We start from the raw sequence: 21066 nt of genomic DNA on the forward strand, positions 1-21066 counted from the left end.
GGGATCTGTCCGCAGGTCTGTCCGCAGGGTTTGTCCGTGGGATCTGTCCGCAGGGTCTGTCCGCAGGGTCTGTCAGCGGGGTCTGTCCGCAGGGTCTGTCCGCAGGGTTTGTCCGCAGGGATCTGTCCGCGGGGTTTGTCCGTGGGATCTGTCAGCGGGGTCTGTCCGCAGGGTCTGTCCGCAGGGTTTGTCCCCCCGGGCCCGGCTCGACCCTGGCCCCGCTCGGCGCAGCGCCGGGAGCGGCCGGCAGGGGGCGCGCCGCCCCCTCGGTGCGCGGGGCCGCGGGGCTGCCCCGGCGGGAGGAGCGCGGGGAAGGGCGGGCGCGGCCGGGGCTGCGCGGGGCGCGGCGGCCGCTCCGGACCGCGGAGCCGCCGCCTGTCCCGTGCGGGGCCGGCCGTGCCGGCGCGGTGTCGCGGAGGGCAGCGGGTGGGGAGGGCAGCCCGGGAGAGCTGCCGAAGCCGCCGGGCCGGGCTGCGGCGGGAGCTGCCCGGCGCAGGGGTGGGGACTGGCCGCTTCCTTAAACGGCGCGGGACCGGCGGGGCGAGCCCGCACCGCCCCGGTGCGCCGGGCCGCGCCGACCCTCCCGGGACGCGGCCGCAACACGTGGAGCGAACTTTTGAGGGACGCGTGTCTGCGCCGGACGGGAGCCCCGCCGACCGGGACCGCAACGCTGCACGGAGCAGCTCGTCTCTCTCCGGTTTGATGGCTTTGGGTGTTGGATTTTGGCTTTTTTTTTTTTTTTTTCTTCTGCTTTTGGGTGGTTTTGGTGTTTTTCCCCTCTTTCCCCTACTTCTCTGGTGCTCTTGTGTCGGGACACTTCAATCTCGCTGGGGCAAACGCCGCGTTTGAAAAGCCAAGAGAAATGTTGCAACGTCCCTTGTGGCATTTTTATTTTATTTTTCGCCTTTTGCAAGGGCAAAGAGGAAGGGTAGGAGAAAACCCACCGTGATCAGTAGTGGCTTAAATACCCATCTGCGAGCCCCTGGGCTGCGGGAGGCAGGAGCGGGGAGCGCGGCCGCCGCCGCTCCCCGCTCGGCTGTAGCTCAGCCCGAGCCCTTCCCGTGCGGATTCCCGAGGACCTGCGGCTCTGGGCGGGGAGGCGGCGGCGGGGGCCCACGAGCCCCTTTCCCGTGCCCCCCCTACTCAGAGCAGGTAACGGAGGGCGCTCGGGATTTTCTGTCCGTTTGGTGTTTTCGCTCCCACCTCTCCGCGCACGAAGTTCCCGCAGGAGCGGGAGCGGGATCAGCGGTGCCGAGTCACGATGGGCGTCGGGGCCCGGCCCGAGGTGCGGGACCGGCTCCGGCAGCCGGGACCGGGACTGCTCTCGAGTTCGGGGAGGGGCGGCGCGGATCGCTGCCTTCCTCGGCCGGGGGATGATCCCGCTCCGGCGCGGTCCCCGGTGGCCTCGGGGCGGGGGCTCTGCGCTGGCGGCGAGCACCGGCCAGAAAAAGGGGTTCAGTTAAAGATAGCGGTGAGTAGTGGTCGCCTGCGCCTGATGGGCGAGCTGAGGGCTGGGTCTTTGCGGGCGAGATGAGAGGTTCGTGTCTTCAACTGGCCTACAAAGTCCCAGTTCTCGGCTCCCGGGACCTGCCGGGCGCGCAGCGGGCGAAGACGGAGCGCGGCGGCGCCGCTGGCGCTGCCCGGGGCCGCTCGGGCGGGAGCGGGGCCCGGCCCGGGCGCGTCGCTCCGGGGCTCGGCGGGCGCTGCTCGGGCGGCCCTCGGGGACCGCGGCTCGCCCGGCGCTGGTGCCGGCGGGTGCCCGGCTCGCCGCGGGGAGAGGACGGAGCTGGTTCTCCGCGAACCGTAAGTGCATTTCGTATTCTTCTGCCTCGGAAAGGGCCTCAAACGTGCGCGTCCTACCGGTGCTGGCGGCCATCCCCGCGGCTTCGCGGCGGTCCGGACCGGCTGTGCCCGGCCCTGCCTTGGCGGAGCGAGCGCTCGGTTTCGCTCCCGCAGGACCATGTGCATCCTTCCCTCCGCTTTCGCTTTCTAAAAACACATCTGTTTTCTTTTTTTTTTTTTTTCGTTTTTTTTAGTTTTTTTTTTTTTTTTAGTAAATCTAGTCACATCCATACGGAGCAGCCGGGCTACCGGAATTTCTCTTACTCACCTAAGCGTTTTTACCACCCAGCATTCCAGAGTTCCTTATTATTTGTCGGATTTCGATTCGACACACTGCACGTCTGCAGACACTGGTTTGTGCTCCTTCTTTGGGCACGGTGTATATACAACTCCGGGTGTGTATATTACTCTTGGCTTGTATAGCGTCGTATTTATAACTTCTATGCCCTTCTGTGTTATGTTACATTACATTTTAAGTTCTTAGAACTATTTTCAGGGTCCTCATAATTTTTGATTTATGTAGAGATGTTTTTTACTTCTCTCTTGTAAAAAGTCAATGATATTGACCTCCGTTAAAGAAAAAGGCCAAGTGGCAACAGAATTCTCATGGCTAAGGTCTATAAAACCAAATGGAAAATTAAAATCTTCCTGTGTTTTTTTGAGCCACTTAGAATTTCATTTTCTCTCTGATGCCGCATTGTAGGAGTCTACATTCTGTATGTGTGTACACAGACTCACACAACCTTTATGCTCTTTTTCCATGAAATTTTTACGAACAAACTCGGTTTTCAGCACAATTTTTTGTAGCCATTGCCCATGAAAAATAAGCGTTGTTTCTTTTGCATTTGGGAGAAACTTACAAATGCTGTTCTAGACCTCTGCATATGTTTTCTCCTTCAGCCCTTTATATCCAAACACTTGTGTGCAGCACACTAATGTGTATTAATAGCTATTGCTCTGACACAGCTCCTGACACAGTCAGGACATACAGACCTTGACAGATCAGAATTATCTCCTCTGTGTGGTCCCTCAGGTGCTTCTTTTGACTTGGGGGACACTGGATGCAGTCAGGTCTTACTTGGGCCTGTTCCCTTCATGAACCTATTCTGGTTGGGAGCTTTCTTTGAAACCAAAATTTCAAGGAAAACTTTTTGCACGTTTCTTTCCCCCATATGCCTGTTTTTCCAAAGAATCCAGTCTAGTGGCCACAAAAAGGAAAAATACCTGAAAGTAAGGAGTAGTAAAAGCAAAGATTCTGTTACCCATTTAGGAGAGAACCCCTTGGAGCCCGCTCTGCCGGCCCGTTTGCAGCCCTGTTCCCCCTGCAGATCTGTGGCCCTTAACGAAATGAATCTGCAGTGAAATCACAGAAATCTGATTCTAATCATCCGCCTGGAACAAGCCGGCGCTACAAGAGGACGAGCATAGTGTAAAAATACTCGAGGCACGCGGGGCCGGATCATTAACATTAAAACCTGATGGTGTGAAAGGGGGACGGGTGCAGATTCCTGAGCCTCCTCAGCCCACTCCTTCCAGCTTGTGCAACTTGTTAGGCATCTCTGGCAAGCAGGGATTTTTGTGGAGGTTGGTTGTGTTGCTAGTTGGGCTCCTGGACTTGCTGGTGGGCTAAAGTGAAGTTTTCCCTTTCGTCCCAGAGTTTTTTAACTGTGCTGTTCTTTGTTAAGAAGGGTAAACAGCTGAGTTTAGCTTTTGTCAGGTTTATCATAATCTGGATTCTTTTTTTTCCCAGCAACAATTAGTTTCTTCCTGCCTTTAAGTAGCTCTAGGAAGTTTTGTATGCCTGAAACCTATTTTGGAGCACTACACAGCATAATTTGAATTACTACCTTTTCATTTGAGCGCACCAGTCAAGATTCACTGGAAGCCTGGCTTCTGTAGAAAGTGAGTGCTCAGCATTTTACGGTCACCAAGGCTTGCCAAATGTGTACCTTTGAGCTTCCAACTCCCTAGTCACTTGTAGAGTGTTTTTTTCTTAATGGCATTTGCCAAGGTGAAAGGACACATTTTTTAAACAATATTCATCTGTTTGCACTAGTGTGGATATAGTTGTCTATAGCTGTGAGAACTCTGTTGACAGACTGGCTGGTACTGGGAATGTGGGTTTTTCTCCATTCATCTGCATTATTAGGGTTATTTAGATCGTAGCCACACACGCTGCATTGACAGGCACTTTCCAACTTCTGTCTGTGCCCCAAAGAACATACAGTACAATGCAGATGTACTTCTCAGCATCTGGTTTACACTGTGGAGTTTAAACATTCTCTCTGAATTAATGTTCAGGCTGGAAGGGAACATTCCCTCATGCCCCAAGTGACTTTTTGTGGGTCAAATTACCAAGTAAAAATATTTTATTTTTAAATAATATTGCTCTGAAGGCTGGGTTGGGGGTAGACCATGGTTTAGCACTTTCCAAATGCTAAAGAAGATGGTTCAAGCTTCTGCTGCAAGTTGTGGACAAGCTCTTAAATTATTGTTTTAGCTCTGAGGCTTTCATAATGTTCTGTGCTCTCTGGGATGCAGATTCAATTATTCCCCCCTCCCCGGTTAATAATGGGGCTTTGTTTTATTTTCACTTATAAACTTTATGCCTCTCTTGCTAATCTTTCTGTGTGTACAAATATGCTTCCTTTGTCAGTCGGACTTGGCAATACTTGGGCCACACTAAACTAGTTCTGGGCAGTACAGCAAGGCTTTCTATTTATCAGGGCCTTTCCGGGGAAGTTTATTACACTGTAGGGGTGACATTTCCAGCCTTCTGAAAGAGTTGGTAAATATTTGGCAGGTTTTACTCCTTCAGCAAAAAAAAAGGGGCCATATTTTATCTGTGATAAGGGCTGAAAGAAAACTATCTAGGCATTAAGGTTTGAGTTGTCAGGCAGAAGGGTGGGGTTCGTGCAGGATATTCTTTGAATTGCCCTGAGTGAAGTCAAATGTTTGCCTGCAATTTAAGAACCACTGTTCCTCTATGTTTGCAAATAGAGACCTTCGAGCCAGGGCTGTATTTTAAATTGCTGCAGGAGGGCACAGAGCAGAGCAAGCCTGTGATGTCTGGGTTACAGGTACGTGTAATCAGGGACAGGCTGGAGTCAGATCGTGCCTGGGATCTGCTCTGCTGTCCAGTACAGACCTTTCCCAGAATGCTGGACACTCTGTGTTGGAGCCTTGCACCCCTGCAGAGGGCTGAGCCCCCAGAAGTGAGCAGTGAGTGTGTGCCCAGCTTGCAGGCACTTCTCCCTCTGCTCTTGGCTCCATCTGCAGATGGCAAATGCCAAGCTTGGGCTGTGCTCCAGGCCAGCTCCTGCTCCAGGCCAGCTCTTCAGCACTCAGAGGCAAACTGACAGGGAGGGGAATGTTCTGCTCCTTCCCACTGCTGGCCTACTTGAGAAAATCCTTCCAGCTCCTGCTGATTTCATCACTTCCCTTCCTGAGGACCCAAAAGTGCCAGGTCCCAGAGGGGAGGGGAAGAGGGGAGGAGAGCCTGAGGAGGCTGCAGGATGGCTGGTGCTGGCCCACAGGTGGGGAAACACCTCTGAGGCTTTGGCTCCCTGCCACAGTCCGAGTGACAGCCCTGTCAAAGGTGAATTGGTGGCACCTCCATGACTTTCCCAAAGCACTTTGCTGTTTCCTTTGGCCAGTGTGATCCTTGCTTGGTAGAGGGGTTTCTCTTGGCCTTGATTGCTCTGGGGGAGCAAGTGAGAAGAAGGAGGGTCTGTGTGATGGTACTGCCAGGAGGGTTACAACTGCTCAGATCCCAAAGAGGGGAGTGTCTGATGGCTGGGGTAGGGAAACCCTTCCTTGCTGAAGCCAGAATGCCTCTGTCAGGTCCCACTGCCAGCCTGGGCGTTTGTGTGAACCTTGGTGTGAGCCAGCAGCAGTGTGGAAAAGAAATCATGAGGCTGCAGACTGAAGAAAATGAGCCAGGGTGATGCTGGTCTGGGGACAGCTTCCCCTTCCCAACTCATGGGCTTTGGATTCACGGCATATTTCTTTAGCACTGAAGAATGAAAATATTTCCAAGACATTGCTCAGTAGATTTGATTTTGGATAAACTTGCTGAATTTTATTTGGATCTCGGTGGCCTGTCAGTTTATGAGGCTTGGGCTGTTGGGTTTTCCCTTCTATGGCAGCAGGCAATAGGCCTTTGTTCTTTGTGTCTTTTGGGGGAAAGTCCTCCATGATGTCCCTGATGTCCACATGGGTGGATGTTGTGCCCACGTTTGGAGGATTTCAGTATTTTCCCAATTTTTTCCCAACAGATTTGTTAGTGACACCATTTATAGGTCCAGGGCAGGAGTTGTGACTCCTAGATCATGCCTGATAGAGCTGTCATTTGTTGTTGTTATTATTTTAAATACAAAGCATCCCACCTGACCAAGGCTTTGGAGTCCTGCTCAGGCAGTTTCTGTGCAGGACTCAGATGTCAGCCCATGGAGTAATGCCCACTGCTCCAGGTGGGACTCTGAGAGCAAACATCACCTGAACTGTCCAGTCTGCTCAAAGGGCCAGTCCTGGCTGGCTGGAGGCAGGGCAAGATCTTTTCCCATCCTTTTGCTGGTGAAATCCCATGAAAGAAAACAGTGGCATTCCAGTTCTTGCAACTGGTTTGAATCTCTATAAGTGAACTTCACTTTTTTTTTTTCTTTTCCCATTCCAAGTATGGAATTTCCTCAAACCATAAAATTTGAAAGCAGATTTGATTCAACAAAATCTCTCTGCATGATAACTTTTGAAGTATGGTGAGGAACTCAATTTAAAACACTTTAATTCAATCAGCAGCCTGTAGGAACTAATTTACAGTGGCCCAAAGGCCTGCTAAAATTAGTCACGGTTTTATGTTTTTGGAAAAAAAAACTCTTTAGGGGTGGCTCTGTTGTTACAAAGAACAGGACTTTTGAGTATATGACTGTTGGTAGGGTTAAATTCAAATATGCAAGTGCAGTAGTTTGAGGAATAAATTCCAGAAGCTGTTCAAGGCTCAGCTGCATTACAGAGCAATGATCAGGTTGGGTTAGGCAGAACTGCCACGGACTGAAACATCTGGAATAATATCACATTTCCCCAAAGTGGAATTTTCTTTAAGAGCAGCAGCAATTGCTGATATATGAGAGGGTGGAGCCAGAAGTAACCTACAAATGGCTGGAAAATGAATTAAGAATTTATAGAGTGAAATATTGAGACTTTGTCAGGAATCATGATTTTGATTAGGATCTCTTGTTGAAAGCATCAGCTAATTCTGAGAACTGGGGCTTTCCAAGCTGTGGGGATTGGTTGGGCAGTTTCTGCCACAGCCAGAACTCGGCAACTTGGCACTGGGCTTTTTAGTCTTTTGATGAATTCCAGTGAAACAAGTTGTGGCAAACTGATTTGGAGCTTTGGAGCCAGAATATACATGAAAAATCTTGTATGAAATGAGAGATTGTTTCGTAAAGAATTTGAATCTAGTTCAGTTAAAATATGCTGGATTTAAAACTGTAAATTATATTTTGATTTTTTAAAGAAAGATAAAGTTTCCTCAATTCCTGCCTTATGGGGTGTAGTTTACTCTTGAAGGATACTATAAAAGACTTGAAGTCTCAGTTGCATATTAAAGTACTTTATATTAAAAAATCTGCTTTGACTACAGAGATATTTTGTATGATTGTGACTTCATCTGTTAGTTTGGAAGGAAATATTTCTGGAGAAGAAAAACATTTCCATGCAAATAGCAGTTGTAGAGAACAAGAAACAGAAAGGTGCTTAATCACAAGTGAGCTCACCCATTTTAATTTACCTTGGACCATAGCACCAAAAAAAAAAGTCATTTGGAAAAAAAACCCCTAATCAGGTATTTACAGTATCCATTTTTTCCATCTTGTGGATTATTCAGCACTGCAGTTAATGGTTTACATCAAGCTTTCAGTACATTAAGAATGTGTGCTGCTGTACACACCCCAAAACCAGCCTGAATCCACATTTTGGAAACAACCTAAGTGAAGGGAGGTTTTAAACAATTTCACTGAACAATAAAATTCAACTGAGTAACTTAAGCCGAATTTCTTAAATCTGAGTCAGTAAAGAGCTCCCAAAATGTCATGCACAATAGATGGTAACAAAGGAGCAGAACTTCCCCGAATCTTTGCACAGTGTTTGTTACTGCAACTCAAAGTGCTACTTTGAGATTAGAATTACTTTACTCCAAGTCCCAGCCTAAATTTAGCTCCAGGATTCACATAGTGCACTCGCTTCATTGGAAGAGTTTGGTTTTCTTGCAGCATATTTGAGCTAGTTTTGCATCTCCTTGGGGAATAAATTACAGCCTGAATGAGAACATTCACACGTATTTATGGCATTAATGCTCTGTGCAGTCGGAGGGGCTGTGTGCAGGCAGCCTTTAAAACTAATGCTGCCTCTAGCCCCCTTCCATTTAATTTTTGTATCAATGGCCATCAAGGGCAGTGAGAAACAATGAAACATTTTTTCTTCTGACAGTGTTTCTTTGCAAACACAGCAATAAGTTTCTCACTTAAGAATTTCTATCAGAGGGAGCTCTTTCTCCCCCCAACAGCCCAGCCCCACTTAACTGCACTCGTGTAGCGAGTTGTTTCACATGCCCCAAATAAAAATGCAGTAAATCCAGAGTAAGAAAAATGCTTATGAGCCAGTTTAAGGTGTTATGTAATACTAGTTACATAAAGTTTTGGATGTCTTTTTACTTTTATGGTATTATTGCCTTCAAAAAGAACACAAACTGCAATTTAATTTCTAACCATTTGATAGTAGTTTTGTCTTAAAATACATAAATTTGGCTTGTAGATGTGGCTACATCACAGAATGAATTTACAGCTCTCCAAAGAAACAGCAGGTGTGCCCAGTACTAAATAAAACATCTCCTGTAAGCCAGCAGAGATCTCCTGATCTGCACCAGCCCAGGATTTATCCCGTGCTCTAATTTTGGTGACGGGGGATGTTTTCAGACAAACAGTCACGAGCACACTATCATTTTATAGCACTATGCTCAGAGCTGTTGGGAAATTCTGATACTTTCAAACCTTCTACAACTTTGAAGTATGTTTTCCAAACAGAACTATTTTATAACTGGTCAGCTATCAGTATTACATCAATGCCAAATTACAGTCAGTTGTTTGCAGGCAGCAATCAGGGTTTCAGTGCTTAAAAATACATCTAAAGAGGCTGTTGCAAAGCACAGTATGAGCTGTGCTGTAGGGTGGTGTGGATGGGATTATAATCCCTGAAGCTCTGACCTGGTGGGCTGCAAACACGAGGGTTTCTTTAAACGCTGTGGTCAGGACCTTGTGTTACCTGTGCCTCTCCTGCCTGTGGCCTGTGCAGTGCCCAGGAGGTGAAAGGAATCAGCCTCAGGCTGAGCTCTTCCTCCCCTGCCTCCTGTCCCCCTGAGTGAATTCACACCCGGAAGGAAACACTTCAGTGCAAGAAATGTAGAACATCCCAATACAGCCTCCAGAAATAGTCTCCCACCTGAATGATTTCCACAGCAACCAAAGATTTTACTTTTAATGGAATTTGCTATTACTTCACTATTCCAGGCACAGCTTTGAATGTAAGCAGCGCTGCTGAGCTATTACCTGACAGCCAGAAGCCTCTTGTTCATTAAAAGTATTTTTAAAGGGATAGAATTTCCCCTTTTGCCAAGCATTTCTTGTGCCCCCTGCAGTACTGAAGGGCAGTCATGAGCCTGGACACTCACAGAGCATTAACTGGTAACATCTCATTCTCACTGAAGTATCTCATTGGAAGTATCTGGCAAAATGAGTCCTCATTCACCCAATATGGAGTTCAGTTGGCTTCACCAGTCTAAACAGTGGGTCCTTGGTCTGGACTTCCCCTCAAGGCAGAGGAAAGGGGGAGATGGCTCCAGGGTCAGGGTGTCTCACTCAGTGAGTTAATATTTGGGGCTGGGAGACAGCTCTTACCTCACTAATCAGGAAGTTTGTACAATCAGTTTTGAGTCACAGATGTGAAGGCTCCCCAGCCCCTGATGCAAATGGAAAGGTTTTTAACCACATATTTCAGTTAACTCTTAGATTTGCTTGATGGCTTTGGTATGAGAGATCTAAAACTTGGAGATGAGAGGCTCACAGGGACTGGTGGTTGGGCACTGAACACCCGCAGGCTCCAGCACCAGGGTGTGCCTGCAGCACCCAGCTGTTCTCAATGTTGCTGTGACTTTCTTTCAGTGAATTTGGTTTCTTTAACCTATTCTCATGGCTCTGAACTAATAGCAGTTTTAAGGACACCTAGCTCAGCTTCGTGTTGCCAAATCCTGTCGAGTTTAATTAATGTCATTCAGCAAATGAGGGGGGTTTTCCTGTGACTTGCTGCTGTGAGGAGCTTCTGTATATATAGAGTTGGACCCCAAAACCAGTGGGCATTCTCCACAGTAACCAGTGGTTATGAACCTGTGCCTGGCAACGTCCTCCCTTTGAAAAAAAACATTTCAGAGTTACCCATAAGAAGTAATGCTGAAATGAGAGGGAAAAGTCATGTAAATTTCCCCACACATGCTGCACTAAGTCTGTGATCCCTAGGAATGTAAACTTCATTTTCTGTGCAAGATTTTACTGTGTATAGTGCCAAAAAAAAAAAAGAAAAAAAAAAAAGAGCTTAAGCTAACAACAAAAAGCAACATCTTAAGCAGAGAGCAGTATAGTTTAAAAGCTCGAGGTCAATGTATCAGTGCTTCAAGAAGAGTGAGTGCACCTGGGCTTGACCAGCTGTCTCTCTGGGAGCTGGGGTTTTTTTTCTCTTCTGTGTTGTGGCCCAGTATCCAAAATAGACACTTTTCATGAATGTGCTGGCAAGGAACAGCATGTGATGGGATTAGTGATGAGGCGAAGCCAAAACACTTATCAATTATTGTATCTGTTTACTTCCTCAAAGAAGGCTCCCTTCAGAGGCACGTGCCCCCTCGCTTGTAACCAAACCCTCTGTGCTCTCCCTCGCTTGTTGAAAATTGATTTGCACATGCTTTGCCCTGGTGGAAGTCCCTTGGCTTGTGCCTGTGAGATGTCACTGTGGTGGGGGTAGCTGGGCGTGGGTGTTCCTGCCCTGGGGACGCTGGCACTGCCCGCGGGTCACACGCCTGCCTCGAGGGGTGGCTCTGTCCAGCCCATCCAGCGCCACTAAAAGGGCACTTGTGTCTTTAAAAATAAAAAAAGTGTGCAGCTTTCAGGTCCCAGTCTTCTCTACTTGCTCCTCCCCAGGGAATGGACACAATTTGACCTCCTGTATTATTTTGAACTAGGAATAAACCTTTGCTGGAAAGGTGGAAAAGCGCAGTGAAAAAAATTCCCAGGATCATGTAAGCTGTGGCTAATGAAATGTGGATTTACGTGACCACCCATAGCTGATGCACATTTTCTGCTTGACTTCTTCCATGCGATGAGTCCACTGCTAGCAGGGGCAATAGTTTCAATTATATGCTCCATATTTTTTTTTAGGGCTTTGTACACTGCCCAGACATAAGGGAACTAATCCACAAAGTGTGCAAATGAAATTAATCTAAGTTCTTACCTGAAGCAGTATCCAGTATTTCAAATGAGGGGGGTTTTCCTGTGACTTGCTGCTGTGAGGAGCTTCTGTATATATAGAGTTGGACCCCAAAACCAGTGGGCATTCTCCACAGTAACCAGTGGTTATGAACCTGTGCCTGGCAACGTCCTCCCTTTGAAAAAAAACATTTCAGAGTTACCCATAAGAAGTAATGCTGAAATGTATCCAAAGTAAAAAACTAAACCAAATGTTTTTTAGAAGCTTGAAAATGACAATAATTAGCTCATGTTTTAATGCTAATACATTCTGATCATATATGTAGTATTGTAATGCTCATAATTGGTTCAAAAATGGGGAGAATAAGTCCAAATTTGTAATTTTTTAAAAAGTCAGAGACTGGACTTTGTGTGAATTCTTTGGAGTGTATGAGCACAGGAATATCCTTACATTCTTTCCACTTATTTGACCTCAAAGAACTGGTAAATAGAGAGCACCAGAACACCTGATAGATGTACTTAAAGCTCCAGGTCAGTAGCATGCTTAAGCACATGCTTAACTTAAAGCATACAATTAATCACATCCCTTGTCCACAGAGTAATTAAAGTTGTGCTTATGTACTTTGTACAGCACAGTACCTGCCTGCAGGCGTTCTCTGAATAATACTGTGCCTGAGAAAGTGGTGAATCAGAAAGTGATTTTTGGCTGGAGTTTGAAAATGAACTTAAAAGAGTGAGTTAGGCACCCAGAACTTGTTAGATTTGAATAGCTATGGAAAAGCTGGTCTTGTCAGCAAAGCCCAGTAAAGCAGCAAGGTGTGGCCATTTACTTTATGGTAATGCCTCAGTTTTGCTTAAAGTGAAATGATTTTAAAAACCCTTTTGCTTGGTAATTCCCTGCTGCTCTCCTATAACTCTTTGCTTCCCTCAGTGCTGGGCAGAGCCCAGGTGGGGCAGCCTCTTGCTGGCAGCTTCTCTGTTAGCTCACTGCTCAGGGTTTAGGTGGGTTGAGCACTGGGGGCCAGAGTGTGGCTGCTTTTCCTGTCATTGGCCAGTCTGGGCAGGGCTCTGTGGGAACACACTGCTCTGGAGCCAGCAGGCACTGCTGCTCATTGTCCATGGCCCCACAGCCCTCTCCAGCAGCTCCAGAGCCCTGGGTTACAGCAGCACTGCTGAACCCACCAGCGATGGTGCTGAGCGTGGTCCTGGGCACAGCTGTGACCTGGGACTGCTCCAGCCCGTCCTGGGCATTATCTGAGACTCAGCATGAGCCATGGACATTATCAGGAGGCTGTTCCAATGTGTCCCCTTTTCCCCCTTCTTTTGGAGACTTTAACAAGACAGCAGTGGCCAGACTGGGCTGGCTGGCCATGCCCTGGTTAATTTGCTGGAGCCTCTTCCAGCCACAGCTCCTCCCCTGGCATTTGTCTCCTACTGCTCTACTGTTGTCCCTTCCTGTCCCTGTCCTGGTGCCAGCCAGTTTGATGTGTCACCCATCACAGCTCCCACCTGGGCTGCTCTGGGTGGGTGATGTGAGCAGGCAGCTCTGCCATCTTCTTTGCCAGCCTGAGCCAGGTCATGGTCTCTTGCCCCCTGAGTGTAATGTGGCAGCCTCTAGTAGCTTGTTGATGACTAATTGTTTTATTTTTTATACTTAAAGTCAGCTGCTTTAATCTGCTTGTTCTCCAAGGCTCTGTGTACAAATGCTAGTGAGGTCACCATGCTGAGGCAAACCAGGGCAGCATCAAAAGCTCCTCTTTGAAATATTGGTGCCTGGGTATCTGAATGGTGGGAGGCTCGTTTGCAAAGCAGTCTCTATGGAAAGTCTGTGTAATGTGTTTGATTATCCAACCTTGCCATTTTCAAAGGGACCCAGTCAAGATGAACAGAGCCTGGATGTACCATCTCCTAAAAATAACTCTGGTTTTCCAGCTCCTCTGCTGGTGTTGGGAGTGGGAGAAAAAAAAGTGATGCTCCAAAATGGGGATTGTAAAGAGAGGAGATGTCAAATGCACGTGGTCAAACCCACCTCTTGTCAGCCCTGGGGGAGCACCCTGGAGGATGGCTGCTCTTCCAGTTGTGCTCATGTTCCTGTCCTTTCAGGTCCCAGGCAGCTTCCCTGGGCACTCTCCCCGCCAGGAGCTCAGCTGGGCAGCTCTGCTGGAGACAGTGACAATGGGGACATGGTCTGTTCCTTGGCAAAGTGAGACACTTCCTCAATTCTCCTAATGTGTGTATTTTTAATTTTTTGTGGGTGAGGGACAGGGGCAGAACTGGCCAGGATGGATCACAGCTCTCACTGTGCATTTCTTTTGTGCTGTACAGTTAAAAATTTCTTGGGGACTGCTCCTGTAATTTTCAAGATGGTGATCAGCCTGATCTTGGTTTTGAGAGAAAAATCAGAGCCACCCCTTGCTGCAGAAAGCAAACCCCACATGTAATGGTTTCTGGAAGTTTTGCCAGCGTTTCTCCAAAGCAGCTCATTAATTCCAGGGCCGTGCTGATATGGGCTGCTCTCTTGGTGTGGTGTCCACTGGCTCATGCACCTCGAGTCAGCTCCAGGTTTGGGAAGGGCACAGTCCCAGAGTCCTCAGAGCCTTGGTGTCCTTGCAGCTGCTCTGAAGGCAGCCCTTCGTCTTTCCCAAGCTCCACAGATCCAGCACTGCTGCCATCTAAACCCGGAGGCTGAAGCTCTTGTCCGGGCACAGCAGGATCAGCAGCTGCTGGTTAAAAGGCTCAGCTCTCTCCTGTGAGTGGGTGTTACTCACTTGGTAATACCAGTCCATTCCAGCTGAGGATCTGTCCCTTTGTTTTGTGTATGGGACAATTTGTTTTCAATTTTTGTTTCTGAAAGGAAACTGTCAAGACAAAATTCACACTTAAAAAAATTAAGGGAAACAGCCTTTTGTCCATTTCTAACAATCCCCTTCCATGACTAAAGCTGGAAGAATTCTAGAAACTGCAGTAATTTTCTACCTTCACTTTGGTTTTATTCTGCTCTTGCATTTTCTAAGTTTCAGATACAGCACAACAAAAATAATTTGAGTTAACATCAGTGTAACCTAGAGATGTGTGCTTTGATCACCAGAATCTGATTGTGCTTTATCTGGAAGTGGGACGGGAGCAGCAGGGAGCCAAGAGCAGCTTAGGCAATATTCACTCTTCTTGTAGTGCACAGCCTGGTGCTGGCTTTGCAATCCAAGAAGGAACATGCAAAACCTCTGTGGAGGGTGTTCCCCTTGAGCACATATCCATCCTCACTCAATTCTGCCAATGACCCAATGCCAGTGAAATAAAACTGGGGTGAGACAGCCTGCCCAGGCTGCAGCAACTCCAGTTACTGCATTTCTGTGCCCTGGTCTGCTCTGCCTGCTCGTGGTGGGGTCCTGGGGAGCTTGTGCTCTCCCTGGGCCAGGGGCTCATCAGATTTTCCTCCATAGTGGTACAGCAGCCAGTGCTGCAGGGACTTGGTCCTGCCTGGGGCTCCCCTCAGCTAGAGAGAATTGTTTATTGTCAATCCAATGAGAAGAAAATAAAACCAAAAAACTTTTGAAAATAACAACATGCATCTCATTTTCATTTTAGTCCTAAAAACTACTTGATGCTCATTCCAAAAATGAATGAAGCAGCAGCCAGGAGTGCTGCTTTCAGTGTGGGACTGCTGATGCTCTGACTCATGCTCTGCTTCTCGTGGGCTCTTTTATGCTTCATTTAGGACACCACCATCATTAGCATTTAGAGGGCTGCTGCCTTTTTTTTATTATTATTGTCACACTGCTGTTGTAAGTTTCTCAAAGATGCAAATAATATTTGGATCCAATCATGGCTCATGTTTTATTACCAAATCAGGGCATAGAGTTTGCTTTCAGCTGACTTACAGAAGAAATTGTAAATGAAAATAAGGTGTGGCTCTGTGTAGTTCTGAGAGGGTCTCCAGGGTTTTTGGATGCCAGGTTGTCTGTTACCATGGATGTCATCCCATGTGGGATGGCTGAGGATATTTTTCTTGTGTTGCACAGGGCTGGGACCTTTGTGACTCCCCAAGCATCCCTGGTCACACCAGCTGTGAGATGGCTTGTGAGACTGGCAGCACCTGCAAACATGATACTGGCAAAGGCTCCCTCACCGAGGCACCAATGTGATGCTTTTGCTACCAGGGAAAGAAGAAAAGCCCTGAGAGTGCTGAGGGGTTCCCTGCTTTGACACAAACTCTCCTGGAAGTCCTTGAGCATGTCACAGTCCTTCTCAAGGGCAGCAGCTTGCAGGAATGCTTGCAAGCCCATTATGGGATGGGGCCCACCCCAGCTCTCTACAGGCAGAATTCATGGGCAAAGAACAGAGCAGAACTGTGGGAATCTGCCTGTAGTTGCTGTTGAGTCCATTGCCATCAAAATACTGATCAATTGAAATGAAAGTGTTACTCCTTGCCCTAAGAACATGCAGGGCTGGGCTGGGATTTCCAGAAGGACTTTTGAATGAGGGTTGAAAATTCCCAGGCAAATACTTAGCTCCTTTTTAGTTGGAAATGTATAGATCTTCAGATATTACTCTAGCTGAAAGTTGTTAAGAAATCAGAAATAATTCTCTAAAATTCTCAGCTTTTTAAATAAATTAAAGGCAACTGCTACTGCAGATGGATGTGAACTTTCCTGTTGGGATCTGAGTGCTGCAAATCCCCAGGGGAGCTCCGAGTGCCCCTGGGTTGCAGGGTATGCCCCAGTGTGGGATGTGTGGGGCCAGTCAGCCCTGGGGTCTCCACTTCCCCTGGCCAAAGAGCACCACTCACATGGGTGCCAGAACAAGGGCACCCACAGGATGAGGTAATCCTGCCTTTTGCCCTCTGCCTGGGGTGTGCCAGGGCTGCCTGCAGCGAGCTGTGCCAGGCTCTGTTCGGTGGCATCCCTGCGAGTGACAGACGAACCATCTGGCATTCTGCTGGAACTCAGCCTGGCGTTCTTAGGAGGAGCCCACAGGGATGGCAAAGCAGTTGCACTCCTTCCCCTGCCAGGGGCTGGGGCTGGGGCACTTGTGGGCACATCAGCAGAGCTGTGTGTGCCACGCTGGAGAGAACGGACCCTGTCACACCCTGCCCTCCTGGGGACCGACTGAGCGGCAGCAAGAAAAATGAGGGACTTTCAGGGGCAGCTGTGTTTTACTAACCCAGTCATAATGCCCCTAAAAATCCTTATTGTTCTTGCAATAGTCAACTGTGGCACGGGGAGGCCTGGAAGGAGAGCTCGAGGCAGGAAGGAGGGCGGGCAGGCTGGAGCAGGGTGTCAGGCTGGGGACAGGGTTTCTGTTGGAGCAGAACTACAAGGACGTGGAGTTGTGACCTGTGGTGTGGAGCATCTGCTTCTTATGATGCTCAGGGCATGAGAACTGGAGCACAAAGATGGAGAAATTAAATAAGCTGAGTGCTTTCCCTCCCTATTGTGTCTGTCTGACATTTCCCCCCCCAACCAGAAATAAATAGAGAGATGCACCCCAAGCCCACAGAAAGAGCCCTTACCCAAAGAGCCCTTACCCAAGATCCAGCCCTTACCCAAACCACTCCTCCCCTCCCAAATCTGTTTTACTCTTCTTTCAGCAAACTCATTGCAGGTCTCTGGTCATCCACAGCATCTTCTCTGAGCTTTATTCCTGCTGTCATATCTCAGATCAGACCATGATGAAGTAATTGTGTGGAAAGAAGCAATCTGTTAAACAGAACCATAATATTCAATTATTTGCCATCTTTATGCATCTAATACTTTATTTGCACTTCTGAGAGTTTCTGTATGCTGAGTAAAAGTTTTTATTTTCATTGAACTCTGCAGCAATGTTCAAAGCTTTTATCCTTTAATAACTCTAGGGGTATGGATACACAAATTAATGGCTCCCTGGCTCCACAGCAGCAGCAGTCCTTTCACACTGTCTCTGTGGATTACTTATTCATTACCTTTCTTGTTTATGGCTTTTAGCATTTAGCATTTTTATCAATTAATTGATATGATTATCAATTAATTATGCTTAATATGCCCATGCCAATAGATTAGGAGTGCATGCTTTTTTTTTTTTTTTTTTTTTTTTTTTTTTTTTTTTTTTTTAACTGGGTTTTATGGCTCTGGAGCAAGATTTACTCATTTGTTATTTGTCATTCTCAGGAGCATTTCAACTGCTTTTCTTAAAGCTGAATTCTTTATAAAGGAGAAGTGACTAGAAACCCTGAGCTGAGGTCTGGCTTAACTTTGTAAGGCACACTGACACACTGAGGCTGCTCCACTTAAGGTATGGTATGAACCAGGAGCTGATCCCGTGCCTGTGGAATGAGTGTTCACATGGAGTCATCCTCTGGAGCTACTGCAGCTGCTGTGTAAGCAAGTCCTAAAGGACAAGCCCTGTCCCAGTGACAGTGTGACAGAGAAGACAGACAATGGGCACAAGGATGAAGGATGGATTCTGTTCAACCCACAGGGAACAAAGAAACCTGGGCTGCTCAAGGCCCCACAGACCTGTCCAGGAGTGTCCTTTGTGCCAGCTGATTCCAGGAATGTGACACTTTTGGAACTGTTTGTGTCAGGACTTCCTGCTTAGACACCTGTGATTTCTGAGACTGCCTCATCATAGGAAACCCCAGATCTGCTGCTCCTCTCCACAAGGACTTCTGTATCCAGCAACTCTCGTGTCTTCTTTGGATACTGAAACGAGATGAAAGGGCTTGAATGTTTCCTTGGCAAGATGGGTGGATGGAATTGGTTTAATCTGTTCTGATTCTGACACCTACAAGTCCACTGACCCAATCACCTCTTCTGTTGCAAAGCAACACTACTGTGGAATATTCTTTGTGATGAAAGCAGGAGGATCAGGAATGGGGGTTTGTAACTTTTTTGGATGAGTTTCTGTTACAATTTTTATCTTTAGTATCAACACTTTAAATAAGGATATTTATATGTTAAAATAAACACATTTTTTGCCCTGAAATACTGGAATACACCTCCCCAGCCTCTTCCGACCTCAGTTCTGCCACTGAAGAGAAGCCACCCATGGATTTTAAGGTCAGAAGGACAAGTCAGAACTTCTAAGAGAGGATGTGCACAGAACAAATCCTGTAGTTCATCCTGCAGCCCAGACCCTAATGAATGGATCTTTTTCTTATGTGCTGTGGGAATTCTGCCTATAGAAATGTCTGAGGAGCTGTTCCAGGGCTTTATAACCTTGTATCTTGTTCCTTGTGGCAAGCTGCAAGTTGCCTGCTTATCCTGGCCTCTGTGGACAAAACCCTCCACGTGTGTGACTGCAGAGGGAAATAGGAGAGCACTGTGGTTTGGTGCTGGTTTGTCAGATCTGTTCCAAAGCAGCTCCCCCAGGTGCCTGTCAGAGGCTCACATGCAGGATCCCTTGTGCACATCCTGCATCCCTTGTGTCCTCTTCAGCACTTGAGGACATTGTCAGCAGACCAAAGTGCATTTCTTAGTGCCCACACCAAGTCACTGAGACTTCAAGAACAAATCTGACTAGATTGAATTTTCTTTCTTTTTAAAGTTCAGTGCCACTTAACACCTCCAACTTAGCTTTGAAAAAGCAGAAATACCTAAAATAAATGTGTTTTGAACAGTACATGCAGGCAATTATGGGTTTTTTTCAGACTCAGTCTTGGGTGATACCCTCAGCTTCTACTGCTGTTAAGCACTGCCCCAGTCTGTGCCAAGCATCATGAACATGAAAATAGATCCTGTTGAAATAAAACACCCTGGTCCTCACAGGCACACAATTTTTTCTCTGAAAATCAGGTAATAGGAGATGAACTGACCCTGAGCCACCACTGATGCTGCTTTGCCCATCCTTGGAAGGTGCAGAGCATCTGGACTGGTGACTGCCCACAAAGAACTGACCCGAGGCAGCACAGAGCAAAGGGTGCAGGGTGAGATCCCAACAGGGAAAAGGGAGAAGAAAAAAGAAATTTCTCTTCAGGTACAGGTAATTCTGTTAATGCCTGCAAGGAGTCTCTCACTGCAGGGGATGTTGCTGAAATGCCTTGCACTGTTATCAGCTGCTCTCAGTGCACAGCTCCTGTCCAGAACAGTTTAATGTGGTACCTTCAATCAAACAGAAATTGTATGTCAGACACATACATGGAGTAAAAGCAGAGCAGGAAATACATTTTGCAGGCAAATTTATTGCTTTCTTTTATTGAAGCCCTGTGGTACTTTGCTGTAGTTTCTGATGAATAAATAGCTGCTTCACAGAGGAAATACAGTTATTTAGGCAAACTTTTGTCATAGTTTAAACATTTGATTTTCAGCAAGACTGAATAAATCCAAGCTTTCAAGGAACCTTTAGCTTTAGCAGGTGGTTATTGGGCTTTGTCTTTTCAATTGTACCAGAATTGGCCACGTTTCACCAAGAGAACATTTGTTGGTGTTGGTGGGAAAGAAACTACAACTTCTCCAGTGGGATGGCTGGGCCAACCTTCACACAAACAGGACCCTGTGCCCAGTTTGTATTGCCTGGGCTTCAAAGGCTGGTACTTGGTACTTTTTTAAGAGAAAAGCCAAAACAATACCCCAGCAAAGTGAGCTGACATGCCTGGGTCCCAATTTCAGAGCACAAACTTTTCACCTGATCTAGAACAGTGTGACTGTGCCTTTCTCTGCCGCGTCAAGTTTGAAAAATTTGTTATGGCATTGGAGCAGGATTTGTCTTCTTAACCTGGAAGCCCAACAGACAGAAAGTCCTCTTGTTACTGAGCTTGATGCTGCTTTATATGCAGCTTTTAGATAAAAAATGAAAGAAAAACAAAAAGTATGTGCTGTTTCCTTAATACTAAGGATACCAGAAAAAGAGTTGTAGTGTCCCAGGTGAGAACTGTCAGGTCTAATGACTTAAATCCCACATTATAATTGTGAGGAGTCCTCTTGGCGATTTGTTCTGGTGTCATGGGCCCATCACCTGGCTCAGTGTGACAAACACTGAAGGGGTCCCTGGTGATTAGTGTACCTGCAAAATGTTCCTTATATTTTTAAGTTGATATTCCTGTAAACTTCACTTTTTCTTTCTGTCTGTAAACTCAGAGTGGTTCTTTAAGCTCGTTAGCAACACCCTCATAGATAAAAAATGCAGAGAAACTCAGAGTTGTAGCAACCCAGTTAGTAAATGAGGGTGCCAGTAAGCCCATGGAGCTGGGCAGGATGCATTTAGCCTGCACTCCAAGGAAGGCACCCCCAGACCCCTCAGGCTGCTCATCTGCCTCATGAGAGAAGCTGAGCAGCACAAGGACTCTCTGCTGCTCCTCTGAACCTGTGGAAAAACAATTTGTTTGCTCAACAATTTGCTCATTTTTAAAGGAAAAATTAAAGACTTACTGGTTTCTACAGCCCACCCTGTACAAATATACCCCCAGTTCATCCACTTCTGATGATTCATTCATTCTCCACCAACAGACTGACATCCTGAGTAGTGCCTGCATGTACAAGAGGCATTTTCAATCATTACAGAAGGAAGTGGAACAGGGAAGGACTGATGATCCAGTAGGAGCCAGGGACATTTCCAGTGTGCCATTGCACAGGACAGGTTGGTACCACACTCAGACCACAGCCCCATTACAGTATATTCTGATATTTATGTCTGGTGCCATGGATCTTATGCTGTGTGTAGTATCAAGTGGGTTTTGCTCCGTGACAGGTGAGAAGCAAATCTATGGATCCCAGTGTGTGGAGTT

General features: G+C 47.1%; 1 long non-coding RNA gene across 1 annotated transcript; it reads left to right on the forward strand.

Moving 5' to 3' along the window:
- Positions 1-558: 558 nt before the first annotated feature.
- Positions 559-18965, forward strand: LOC134428710 (uncharacterized). The gene is made up of 2 exons (XR_010030442.1): positions 559-697; positions 17513-18965. It is a non-coding gene; the product is annotated as an uncharacterized LOC134428710 (long non-coding RNA).
- The last annotated feature ends 2101 nt before the right edge of the window (positions 18966-21066 follow it).

Source organism: Melospiza melodia, chromosome 24 (genome assembly GCF_035770615.1).
Source record: "Melospiza melodia melodia isolate bMelMel2 chromosome 24, bMelMel2.pri, whole genome shotgun sequence".
Lineage (NCBI taxonomy): Eukaryota > Metazoa > Chordata > Aves > Passeriformes > Passerellidae > Melospiza > Melospiza melodia.